This window comes from Acinonyx jubatus, chromosome D1 (assembly GCF_027475565.1).
Source record: "Acinonyx jubatus isolate Ajub_Pintada_27869175 chromosome D1, VMU_Ajub_asm_v1.0, whole genome shotgun sequence".
NCBI classification, from domain to species: Eukaryota; Metazoa; Chordata; class Mammalia; order Carnivora; family Felidae; genus Acinonyx; species Acinonyx jubatus.
Genome location: NC_069390.1, coordinates 10,270,835 through 10,282,934, shown reverse-complemented (window position 1 = coordinate 10,282,934; position 12,100 = coordinate 10,270,835).

Sequence of the window (12,100 nt, the reverse complement as noted above, 5' to 3'; positions counted from 1 at the left end):
CCTCTGCCTGTGGGGTCTCCTGCCCGCCCCGCCACGGCAGAGGGGGGCCAGGCCCTTCTCGACCCCCTCCAGTCTCTCACAGCGGGGAGAGAAAAATGATCCCCATCTGTACCCGCAAACACATTCTCCCTCACGGACCTGTGAGCCACACTCCACTCGAGCATGAACATGGGGTCCCACTCCCCTCCCCGCCCCCCGCCAAGGCCTCCCCTCTGAGGTGTGGCCACCCCTCTCGTGGGCTTCGCTCGGCCCCCCGGGGCCTGGCGTGAAGGCAGGTGGAGGCCTGCTCTCGTCTGAGGAGATGCTAACATAACTGGAGTCAGTAACCCCCAGCTCTTCTGAGTGACTGAGATGTAGCGATACCTTTTGTCACACGTCCACGACAGCCACCCTCTTCTCTGCACCAGTGCCCCAACCTCCCAGGGCTTCCTCCATTTCCCTCACTCCTTCTCCTTCCCGGGAGCCTGCAGGACCACCCCAGCTCATACCCACACCCCTGCTCTGGCAAGAACAGCCTATCCCTGGAGAAGGTCCCTGTGGGGTCTCGGGTGACACAAGACCATCTTGGCCTTCTGTCCCCAGGCCACCTACCCTGGGGATAGTTAGTGCAGGACCCAAAGTAGGCAGGCCATCCTGCTCCTCCAACATCTGGGGAACACTCCAGAGTGTGGGGGAGGGGAGGGGGGTGCAATAGCTGTGAGTCTGAGGCTGCTGAGATACCTTCCTCTGCTTCCAGAAAATTCTCCTATCCACATTCAAGTCTTCCTGCTGCCTTGTTGGGCTGTTTCCTCCATTCTCCATGTTATGAACCATTCGTTCAGATCTGCGCAAGCCTTCCCCCCCACAGCCGCTGCCCAGCACCCAGGAGGGAGCCCAACACCCTCATGCCTGCCCCCTGAGGCTGAGTTTCCACCCAGCGTGACCCACAGGCTCTAACCCAGCCCCCCAGGCCCGAACCCCACCGGAGGGGACGAGGAGCCAGGGGCAGAAGGAAGGTGATCGAAACCATCAGCATTTCTTAAACCTCAGTTTTCCGTGTGTCTCCACGGTCTTGCTTTATCGGGGGACCATTTGTTCTCTGGTTGCTTAATGCGGGCGCGTCTCCTTTTATCGCCATTGGCTGCATCGCGCTCCGCAGATACGTCTCATTTGATTGGGATTCTCAGTATCGCGCTCCGCAGATAGTGCGTGTTTTACAGACTGAAGGTTTCCTGGCCACCCAGCAACAATCAAGTTTCTTCACGTGCACACTTTTCCAAAAGCACTGGCTTCACTTCGTGTCTCTGGGTCACATACTGGTCGTGCTCAGAACATTTTGACTTTTTCATTATTGTTATAGTTGCTATGCTGGCCTGTGATCAGTGATCTTTGATGCGACTGTGGTACCTGGGGGCACCATGACTCGTGCCATGCAAGACAGCGAGCCTTATGGATAAATGTACGTGTTCTGACCCCTCCACCCACCAGCCATTTTGGTCTCCCTCCCTCTCCTTGGGGCCTCCCTGTTCCTTGAGAGGCAACAATAGTGAAATCTGGGAAATGACTAAGCCCACAACGGCCCAGAAACCTTCAGGTGAGGAAGACTCAGCGCAGCAAACCTGATGGTCTCACTTTAAGAAATTGCCTCCAGCCACCCCAGCCTTCAGCGAACCACCACCCTGATGGGTCAGCAGCCAGCAACATCCAGGCAAGACCCTCCACCAGCAAAAAATGATAACTCGCTGGACTCACTGAAAGCCCAGGTGACAGGTAGCAATTTTTAGCAATAGTTTAAATTAAGGTATGTACATTGTTTTTATTTTTAGACATAACGCCGTGGCACTCTTAATAGACTATAGTATAGTATGAACATAACCTTTATATACACTGGGAAACCAAAAAGTTCATTTGATTCACTTTATTTCAGCGGTGGTCTGGAACGAATCTATGATATGTCCTACGCATGCCTGCAATGTTTCTATAGATGGATTCACAGTTTTGAAAACGTAAATGTAAAGGAAATAGCCATTTTACAAAACATCGACTGTGTGCTTCTCAAAAATACTAACATCACCCAATACAAAGTTCCAAGACATATTTCAGACCAAAGGAGCTGAGGAGAGAACAACTGAATTCAAGCTGTGATCTGGGATTTCCTTTCGCTATAAAGGACATTACTGGGGCAGACGGAGAAATAGGAATGATGTCTACAGTTTAGGAAATAGTGCTGTATCCAGGGACGCCTGGGTGGCTCAGTCGGCTAAGCATCTGACTCTTAATTTCAGCTCAGGTCATGATCGCACAGTCGTGAGATTGAGCCTCGCATGGGGCTCTGTGCTGAGTGTGGAGCCTACTTGAGATTCTCTCTCTCTCTCTCTCTCTCTCTCTGCCCCTGCCCCGCTTGCATGCGCTCGTGCACCCACACATGCTCTCTCTCCCAAAAAATAAGAATAAAGGAAAACAAAGAGAATCAACTCCTCTCTACCTTCAAAAAACAATAGTGTCGTATCAGTGTTAACTCCCTGATTTTGATATGGGAACTACGGTTAATGGAAGAAAAAATTCTTGCTTTTAGGAAATACACACTAAAATATTGACGTATTTAGGAGTGAAGGGACAGCCTACTTTCAAGTGGTTCATAAAAAAAATTTTCTGTTTGGGAAAAGGGTTAGGTAGGGGGAGGGGGTAATTATGTTGTAAAATATTAACATTAGGGGATATCCAGCAATGAGCAGTTTCCAGGAATTTCATCTGTTTTTTTTTTAATTTTTTTTTAATGTTTATTCATTTTTGAAAGACAGAGAGAGACAGAGCACAAGCAGGGGTGGGGCGGAGAGAGAGGGGGACACAGAATCTGAAGCAGGCTCCAGGTTTCGAGCTGTCAGCACAGAGCCCGACGTGGGGTTCGAACTCATGAACCGCGAGATCATGACCTGAGCAGAAGTCGGATGCTCAACTGACTGAGCCACCCAGGCACCCCTATATATATATATTTTTAATGTTTATTTATTTATTTTTGAGAGAGAGCATATGCACGTGCACACAAGTGGGGGAGGGACAGAGAGAGAGAGAGAGGGAAAGAGAGAATCCCGAGCAGGCTCCGTGCTGCCAGCACAGGGCCCGACGCAGGACTCGAACCCATGAACCGTGAGATCGTGACCTGAGCCAAAATCAAGAGTCGGACACTTAACCGATTGAGCCACCCAGGCACCCCTCTTTATATTATTCTTGCAGCTTTTCTCTAAGTCTGAAATTGCTTTAAAATGTAAAACACATTTAAAGGAAGCATTGTGTTGCCGTCGTGAGGGGGAAACCAGTATCGCTCCTACAAATTGAAGGTCATCCTTCAAGGGCAATGCCACTCCTTTTGCTAGATACATCAGTCAGCTGAGTCTGAGCCTGTTCTTGGTTACATGTGGGGATGGGCAACAGAGGGGAGGTGCAGGGACGTCCTCCCGCTGGCCTGAGGTGTTCCTGATGTCAGAGAAAAGCTGGCACAGGGCTGACAAGGGCGTTGCTTTCTCAATCTGTGATCTGATGGTATTTAGAGTCCTGTCCTATGGCTATGAGCTCAGGGACACCCATTTCATGATAGTTTAATGGGTGCCCTCAGGGCCCTGGCCCTGAAAGAAGACAGGGTCCCTGCCCTCAGGAAGCTCACTGTGGGACAGAGACAGTTATGGGCAGCACTAGAATGGAAAAGTGCCCGGGTAGGGCTCGCTTCTCTGAATCCAGTGCTCCCGAAGTTTCCAGAATCCAGAGGCGGTGACCCCGGGGCCAGCAGGTGCCAACGGAGCAGGCACACAGCAGCGGCCACTGGGAGCTGGAGAAGAAAAGAGAACATCGTCAGTGTGTGAGAAACGAGGTGGCAGGACCCAGCCTCACGGTCTGTCCCGCCCAGGAAGACAGAGCAGATGAAGCCGACTCAGTCTTTAGTGTCTTGTTTTGATTCCCCCTCTTCCTCCGCACCCACCCTGCTCCCCGCTCAGACGGCAAGTGAGGCTTTCCCCCCATTTTTCTTATGGCATATCTAATTTTTAGAAAGTCACTTTTTATTTTAGGGGCACCTGGGCAGCTCAGTCGGTTGAGCGACTTCGGCTCAGGTCACGATCTCACCGTTTGTGAGTTCGAGCCTCGCGTCGGACTCCATGCTCACAGCTTGGAGCCTGGAGCCTGCTTCCGATTCTGTGTCCCCCTCTCTCTCTGCCCCTCCCCCTTCACGCTCTCTCTCTCTCTCTCTCTCAAAAATAAAATACATAGAGACAGACCGTGAGGGGGGAGGGGTAAAGAAAGAGGGAGACACAGAATCCGAAGCAGGCTCCAGGCTCTGAGCTGTCAGCACAGAGCCCGACGCGAGGCTCGAACTCACGAACGGTGAGATCGTGACCTGAGCCAAAGTCAGACGCTCAACCGACTGAGCGACCCAGGCTTCCCCTAATATATTTGTTGAGTGTCCACTATGAGCCATTTTCTCTGCTCATCTCTAGGGATGCGAAGACCAGCAGGATGTGACACTGACTCTCTAATGGCTCCCACTGCCGATAAATCCTCCTTGAGCATTGAAAGAAAGCTCTGGGCCCCTGCCTGGCGTGCCAAGACGGCCACATCACAAGAGGAGGGCCCCAGAAAAAGGAGACACGGACTGCCGCGTCAGCTCCGGGCAGGTAGTGAGTGTTGCCCCCTTTGTTTCCTGGGGTACCCGCAGGACCCAGAGCAGAGTCTGGCCGGACTCAGGACCTGCGTCATGAGTTCTCCCCGGGAGCTGGGAAAGGATGGAAAGACGAGGCGCTCCCTGGAGTGTTTGTCAGGCACAATAGGGACACCTGCCTTTTGAGGAATAGACTCAACAGCTCTTACGGGGCTCGGCAGGTCTTTGGTTAATTGTCTCTCTGTTTGAAAAGTGGGCTAGCTCCTTCCTTGGACGTGTTTCTATAAATAGATTATGCTGCAACCTGAACATCTGTGTCCCCAAAAGGGTTGTTTTTTTTTTTTTTAAGTTGTGAATGGTTTGTCACTGTCATCCCTCATTTCTGCCCCAATTTAAAACAATAAAGGGGCTGAGCCCCGCTCCTCTCTCCCTCCCTCCGCCCCTCCTGCCCACCCGCTCCTGCTGTGTACCCCTCCATCCTCCTGCCCTCTGGGGGACACACCGGTTTCCTGAAGGTCCCAGACCCACGCCGGGGTTGTTCTTCACTGTCACTGAGCCCCATGCTGTAGGAGCCCAGGCCCCACCTGAGGGAGCTAGAAGACCCCCTCCTGCAGGCACGGAGCCCCGAGTGAGCTGGGAGTGATGCCTCTCAACACCAAAGTCTCCTGGGTACCACCCTTCTTTTTATTTTTTTTAAAAATTTTTAACGTTTATTTATTAAAAAAATGGTTTTTTTAATATTTATTTTTGAGAGAGAGACAGAGCCCAAGCAGGGGAGGGGGAGAGAGAGACAGAAACACAGAAACGGAAGCAGGCTCCAGGCTCCGAGCTGCGCGCACAGAGCCCGACGCGGGGCTCGAACCCACGAACCGCGAGATCGTGACCTGAGCCGAAGTCAGACGCTTAACCGACTGAGCCACCCTATAGTAACTTCTTAATTAGGCTTAATTAGGCTTAATTTAATTAGGCTTAATTGGGCTTAAAAAGATGAAAAGATGCAACGGAATTAGAGAACAAGCCTTTGGGGCGTGGCGATGGGGATCGAACGCACTCCCAAAGCAGAGAGAAGTCATTCTTGCGCCATCCGGGGTTTACAGCAAACGTTCCTCCTCACTCATCCGTTCGGTGCCATCCCCATTCATCCTGCTCCTCCTCCAGCGGCCCTCCCTCTGCACGCTGCTCTGCGGGCGGGATTCAAACCCGGGTCCGCCAGCACCCGCCCGGGCCCCCTGACCCGGCCGCACCCCGGGCTGCGCCCCATGAGGATGGCCTCGTGTGGTCACCATCACGGTCAAGGCACCTGCGGCAGGGAAAACGTGGTGGACCCACCTCTAATCTTCCTCTAAGGGGAAAACGCCCACACGAAAACCGGAAAAGAGTCACCCTCGCTGCAAAACTCTTATCAGGGCCATCTCAGCAGCTCCCCCCTCCCCAGGGTGGCGATCAGTGGGATCTAAGCATCTCCCGTCTGACAGGCTTCCTCGGGTGGGTGGAGGTGCCTCAAGGCAGTGCCTGAGAGGGCAAGACGAGACAGTTACCCAGGTAAGTCCCGCCCGCCCTTCCAGAAGCATCCAGAAATAGAGCGGTGGGCAGCACAGCAAACCCACCCGACAACCGGCCCCGACTTCATTTCTCTTGTCATCAGGAGACATGGACAGTTTCCGAGTCAGGAGAGGAGGGACGCCCGTGAGGACGCCCGTGAGGACGATCATCCCACCTTGGAAGTGAGGAAATCGATGCTCTGGGGGCCTCAGTCGACCACACTGGCAGAGCTGAGGCCCACCTGGGCTCCCAAGTCCAGAGCTTAGGCTTTGCTCCCTCACAGGCCTTGATCTTGCAGCCTGGAGCCTAACTTTGACCTATAGATGTGCTTTCCTGAGAGACCAGCTCGGTTTTTTAATGTTTTTGAAACGAACTGCCAACATTTGGAAATCAGATTTCCTATTGAATTCCAGATTTCCGGATTCTTTAGAAAATTTGGAAATGCTGGCAACCCCAGACCTGGAATTTCAACAATCGGCTACAGTCAGCTGAGAGAGAGCCAGAGAGGTGCCCCTTTGAGATGGGACAAGGCTGCCTGTCACCCAGACTAGGACCCTGTTGGCACTGGGTTCGTCACCCCTCCCCCACCCCACTGGCCTTCCACAAAAGCCAGCAGGGCCACGTTTGACTCATGGGGGAACAAGGCATGCTGGCACCTTGGCTGGGGAAGCTGGAGGAGTCAGAGGGAGACCCTGAATGCCCAGCCCTCCCTTCCTTCTGTGGGAGACCCCAGTGCATAGCCCGCTGGAGTGGGTGGGGCCTGCACAGCATGGCCTGCCTCACTCAGTGTGGCCTGCCCCTGGTCTGCCTGTAACCTCGCCCTCCCTGCAAGCCCAGCATGAAACAAGAGCTCTCCATAGACAGAGACAGAGGGCGTGAAAAGCGCCCACTCTGTCCTGCATGTGCCCGGCCTTCCTGAGGCCTCTACAGGAAGTCGGTGGGCTGGGAACGAACCAGGAGTGGCCTCTAGGGGATGTTGGTGGATGCTCGTCCCTGGACAGATTGATTTGTTCAAACCTTTGTCTGTTCACCACAAACACTGCAAATGGACGATGCTGGAAAGAACCCCTTCACCAAAATGGCGGCCACCAACCCATGGTGGGGTAGCACCCCACCTCTTTGGGTTAAGAAGCTGCCTCTTCCAGGGTCACTGTCAAAGGTGAGTACTCCTGGGAGGTATTGGCCATTAATACCTGAGTGTGCATTGCTTTCCCAAGCTTGCCAAGTTTTTAGAAATGGTAGAGAACTCAAACACGACTTTGTCCAAATGGCACGTTTTTTTCAGATGAGAGGCCCGAGTCTCAGAGCCCTGGAGTGGTTTGTCCACGGTTGGGAGCAGAGCCGGCACCACTTCCCCGATTTCCTTAGTCTGTGGTAGGCAAACACCTTCTGCAAATGGCCACATAGTAAATATTCCAGGCTTTGCGGGCCATATGGTCTGTGTCACAACTACTCAACTCTTCCTTCGTGCTGGGAAAGCAGCCAGAGACTGAGACGTAGATGAATGAGATTAACTGCGTTCCAATCGAAGTCTATTTATGGGCCCTGAAATTTGAATTTCATACCATTTTTATGTGTCACAAACTATTCTTCTTTTTACTTCTTTTCAATCACATAAAAATGCAGGAGCCCTTTCTTAATTTGCAGGCCATGCAGAACCAAGCCCCGGGCCCCGACCGCCCAAGGGCGAGAGTTCGCTTCCTCTCTGGTCTCGTGAATGGTTTCGAGAGAACGGCATCAGACATCCTGGGACCTTTTTTGCTTGTTTTCTAAAACGTTGCATCAAGAGTCTGATGAGGCAGGATGTGATTCATATTTCGTATTCAATGCCACGTTTTAAATACTGACATGTTAAAAAAAAAAAAAGTTACCATTATCCTTTTCAACGAACCCAGTGGAATAGAATGTTGATATCCGCCGTCCTCCTTTTCTCTTTCCAAATATTTTTATTGTGGTAAAATACACACAAGGCAAGTTTTACCATCTTCTCCATATCTAAGTGCACAGTTCAGTGTATTGAATACATTCAGAACGTGGCACGGCCGTCCCCACCAGCCATGCCCATAGCCTGTGTCATCTCGGAAAACTGGAACTCTGTCCCCATGAAACTCTGGCTCCCCTCGCCCTCTCCAACCCCAGGCAGCCTCCATTCGACTCTCTGTCTTTATGATTTTGACCACTTCCAGTCCGTCACAGGAGTGGAATATGCAGTAGGATTTGTTGTTTTGCCACTGGCTCATTTCACTTCGCATAATGTCCCCAAGGTCCATCCCGGTCACAGCAGGTGTCAGAAATTCCTTCCTTTGGGGCCACCTGGGTGGCTCAGTTGGTTGAACGTCTGACTTCGACTCAGGTCACCATCTCACAGTTCATGGGTTCGAGCCCCGTGTTGGGGCTCTGTGCTGACAGCTCAGAACCTGGGACCTACTTCAGAGTCTGTGTCTCCCTCTCTTTTTACCCGTCCTCCTCACCTGTCTCTCTCTCTCTCTCTCTCAAAAATAAATAAACATGAAACATTTTTTTTTAAAAAGAAAGAAAGAAAAATTCCTTCCTTTGTACTCAGCCTTTTGGGCAAAAATAATATTGTAAGTATAGGCCACATTTTGCTTATCCATTCACATCTGTCAAAGGGTTGCTTCTACATTTTAGCTGTTGTGAACAGTGTTGCCAAGAACATGGGTGTTGGAGTACGGCAGAATATACCACCCTAAAATACACCACTTTGGCATAAGGATTATTTTGAGTTAAAGCCACTTGGAAAACAGCGAATGCAAGAAAAACACTCTGGCCTTCTTTTCTTTTCTTGAAAGCAGGAGATGAAATCTCCATGTAAAAGACGTCTTCCTTATAAGACCAGAAGGAAAGTAACTTTCTTATCATCAAGGACCAGAAGTTGAGATGGAGAAAATTCTGTCTGAACAGAATCTGTTAAAATAATTCTCATCTCCCTTTAGCCTCTCGTCTGGTTTAGTTTCTTTCCCACAATTGCCGCTCTTTGTTTAACCTGTTATAAAAGCACGCAGGCTTTTATAACATGTCTTTGGGTCTTCATTCATCACAAGGCCCCCAGTGCTTTTCTCCTGCTAATTAATCCATTTTAAGTCAGTTTCTCAGGCCCAGCCAGAAACCTAACAGAGTTGGAGGTGAAACGTTGCCTCCCCGGGGGCCCCTGGCTGGCTCAGTCCACAGAACGTGTGACTTTGGATCTTGGGGTTGTAGGTTCGAGCCACACGTTGGGTGCACAGATTAATAAAAAATAAAATCTTAAAAACACATTCGCCTCCCCCCAGTGTGCAGCCATCATCTATTTAAAAACTACAGTTGATGGGGCACCTGGATGGCTCAGTGGGTTAAGCGTCCGACTTTGGCTCAGGTCATGATCTCACAGTCCGTGAGTTCGAGCCCCACATCGGGCTCTGTGCTGACAGCTCAGAGCCTGGAGCCTGCTTCAGATTCTGTGTCTCCCTCTCTCTCTGACCCTCCCCCGTTCATGCTCTGTCTCTCTCTGTCTCAAAAAAAAATTTAAAAACATTAAGAAAAATAAAAATGAAAACATAAAAACTATAGTTGACTCTTGAACAATGCAGGGGGCTAGGGGGACCACCCCCCCTCCCCACATAGTCAAAAATCCGCATATAACCTTGGACTCCCCCCAAATTTAACTAGTAATAGCTACCATTGACCAGAAGCTTTGCCAGTAACAGAAATAGCCAATCAACACATATTTTGTATGGTATATGCATTACATACTGTATTCTTATAATAAGGCAAGCTAGAAAACAGAAAATATTACTAAGAAAATCATAAGAAAGGGAAAATACATCGATAGTACTATTCATATAGCGATAGAAAAAAATCCGCATATTCGTGGACCCACACTCAGTTCAAACCCGTGTCGTGCCAGCATCAGTTGTATGTGAGTAAAGCCTCATAATAATCCTCCGACCATGTTTTAAAACAACGATATAGGGGCGCCTGGGTGGCTCAGTCGGTTAAGCGGCTCGCGGTCCGTGAGTTCAAGCCCCACGTCGGGCTCTGTGCTGACGGCTCAGAGCCTGGAGCCTGTTTCAGATTCTGTGTCTCCCTCTCTCTCTGACCCTCCCCTATTCATGCTCTGTCTCTCTCTGTCTCAAAAATAAATAAACGTTAAAAAAAAAAAGATATACATAAATTAAAACATTAAAACTTTACCACTTCCGTGGTCATGAGGCTCTGATCAAATTTCCCCCCCTCCACCAGGTGGTCATTACAATTATTCTTAGCACACAAATCACAGTAATGTGGGTATTACAATTTTGCTAAATGATGATTAGCCACAAAAGGCTAAATGTTATTAGAAAGGCATCTCTCTCGTAATGAGGTGTTTAGATATTTTCTCCTCCTCATTGAGTCGATGCACCCACGGATGGATGTTGTTTATTGCTAAAACCAGACAGACACCAGCATCCCGTTTTTCATTTTTACAGGATGCACACTCTAGCTGGATGACACTGGAAGGGATTTTTTTTTTCTTCTAGTGAGGCCCGTCCATTTTTTCAACTGTGTCCAGCTTAGATGCCAAACATCACAAAGTAATCCAGCGTCAAATTCGTTTTTAATTTTTCGGATTCTGTTGAGGATAAAAACACGAGAACCCATCCTTCTCGCGAAGTGACTTGTTGTCTCGGGGTCACTTCATTCCTTGTGCTGTTTGCTCCGACCGACACCCGAGGATGGCTTCCTTTCCACGGAGCATTTATTGGAAAAAAAAAAAAAAGCTTAGAATCGTAAACATTTCTCTGTCCCTCCGAGATGTACCCACATCTCCCACCACCCAGGGCTGTCTTTCTCAAGGACCTGAGGACCATCCCTTTGAATGTAATTGTCAGGAAGGACGGGGCCTCCGCCTCCCTGCCTCAGAGTAGAATCTGGGCTTTGATAAAAGCCGGTTAGCAGACTCCGGCTGACCTGATCAGTTGACATTCACCAACCCCCCTACCTGCTCTTGGGAATCTATCGCTCCCCTGACTCCGGCCCCCTCTCACTGCACCCTCACCCTCTCTCCGGACTCCGCAGTCACGCTGTGTGACTGGCACCTGAGCTCGGTTGATGCTCTGGACTGCCCTCCCTAATGCAGGAGTTAGCATCTCCCTTCCCCCCAGCAAAACTACTGATGCTCTTTGCCAAGGGATCTGAGGCCACATGGGGCCCGAGAACCCTTCCCAGGAGTGCTCAACGCCCTCGCGGACACTGGACCCCCATCAGCCCGTCCGGCCAAGTTAAAACAACGGGCTTCGAACCCCCCAACCTCCCACCCTAGGGCAGACTCCCTAGAGAACATGCTGCTGTCCTTCTAAGCTGAGGAAAGTGCGTCCTGTCTGGAGGGGGCAGACAGGACCCTCACACTTGGGGCCTGGAAAGAAACCCGAAAGATGCTTCCAGGCCGTCTGGTGCAAAGATCGCATTGTCCAGCAAAAGTGGAAGCTGGGGGGACCAGGTGACTTTCCTGGGGCCGCAGAGCTAGTCACAAGCCGTCACTCTCTTCCCTTTCAAACAAGCCTGGCGGTGGCAAACGGTGCTGCGTGGCCTGGCACGTGACATGTGCCAAAGTAATGCTTGCCTAACTGACAGAGGGCGGCTCCGGGTGCCTCACACGCCTCCGTTAACCTCGGCCCATTCTGCAGCCAGCGGCGGGAGGCCTCCGAGACTGTGCTGGGCGTGGAAAGCCAACACCGAGCTGTATATGGTAAAAATGTAAGTTGACACTTCCCTTCTTTTGAAATGTGGCAGTGTCTCTCCCCTGTGGGGATATAAAGCCGTCCTCTCACCGTAGGTTCTGGAAGCCCCGAGGCTCAGTACACGTCCTAGGGCCCGGCAGGGCTGAGGGAAATTCAGGGAACATTTAGGGATGATCCTGCCGGCAGGAGCATGGACTGCTTGGCCCTAAGGAAC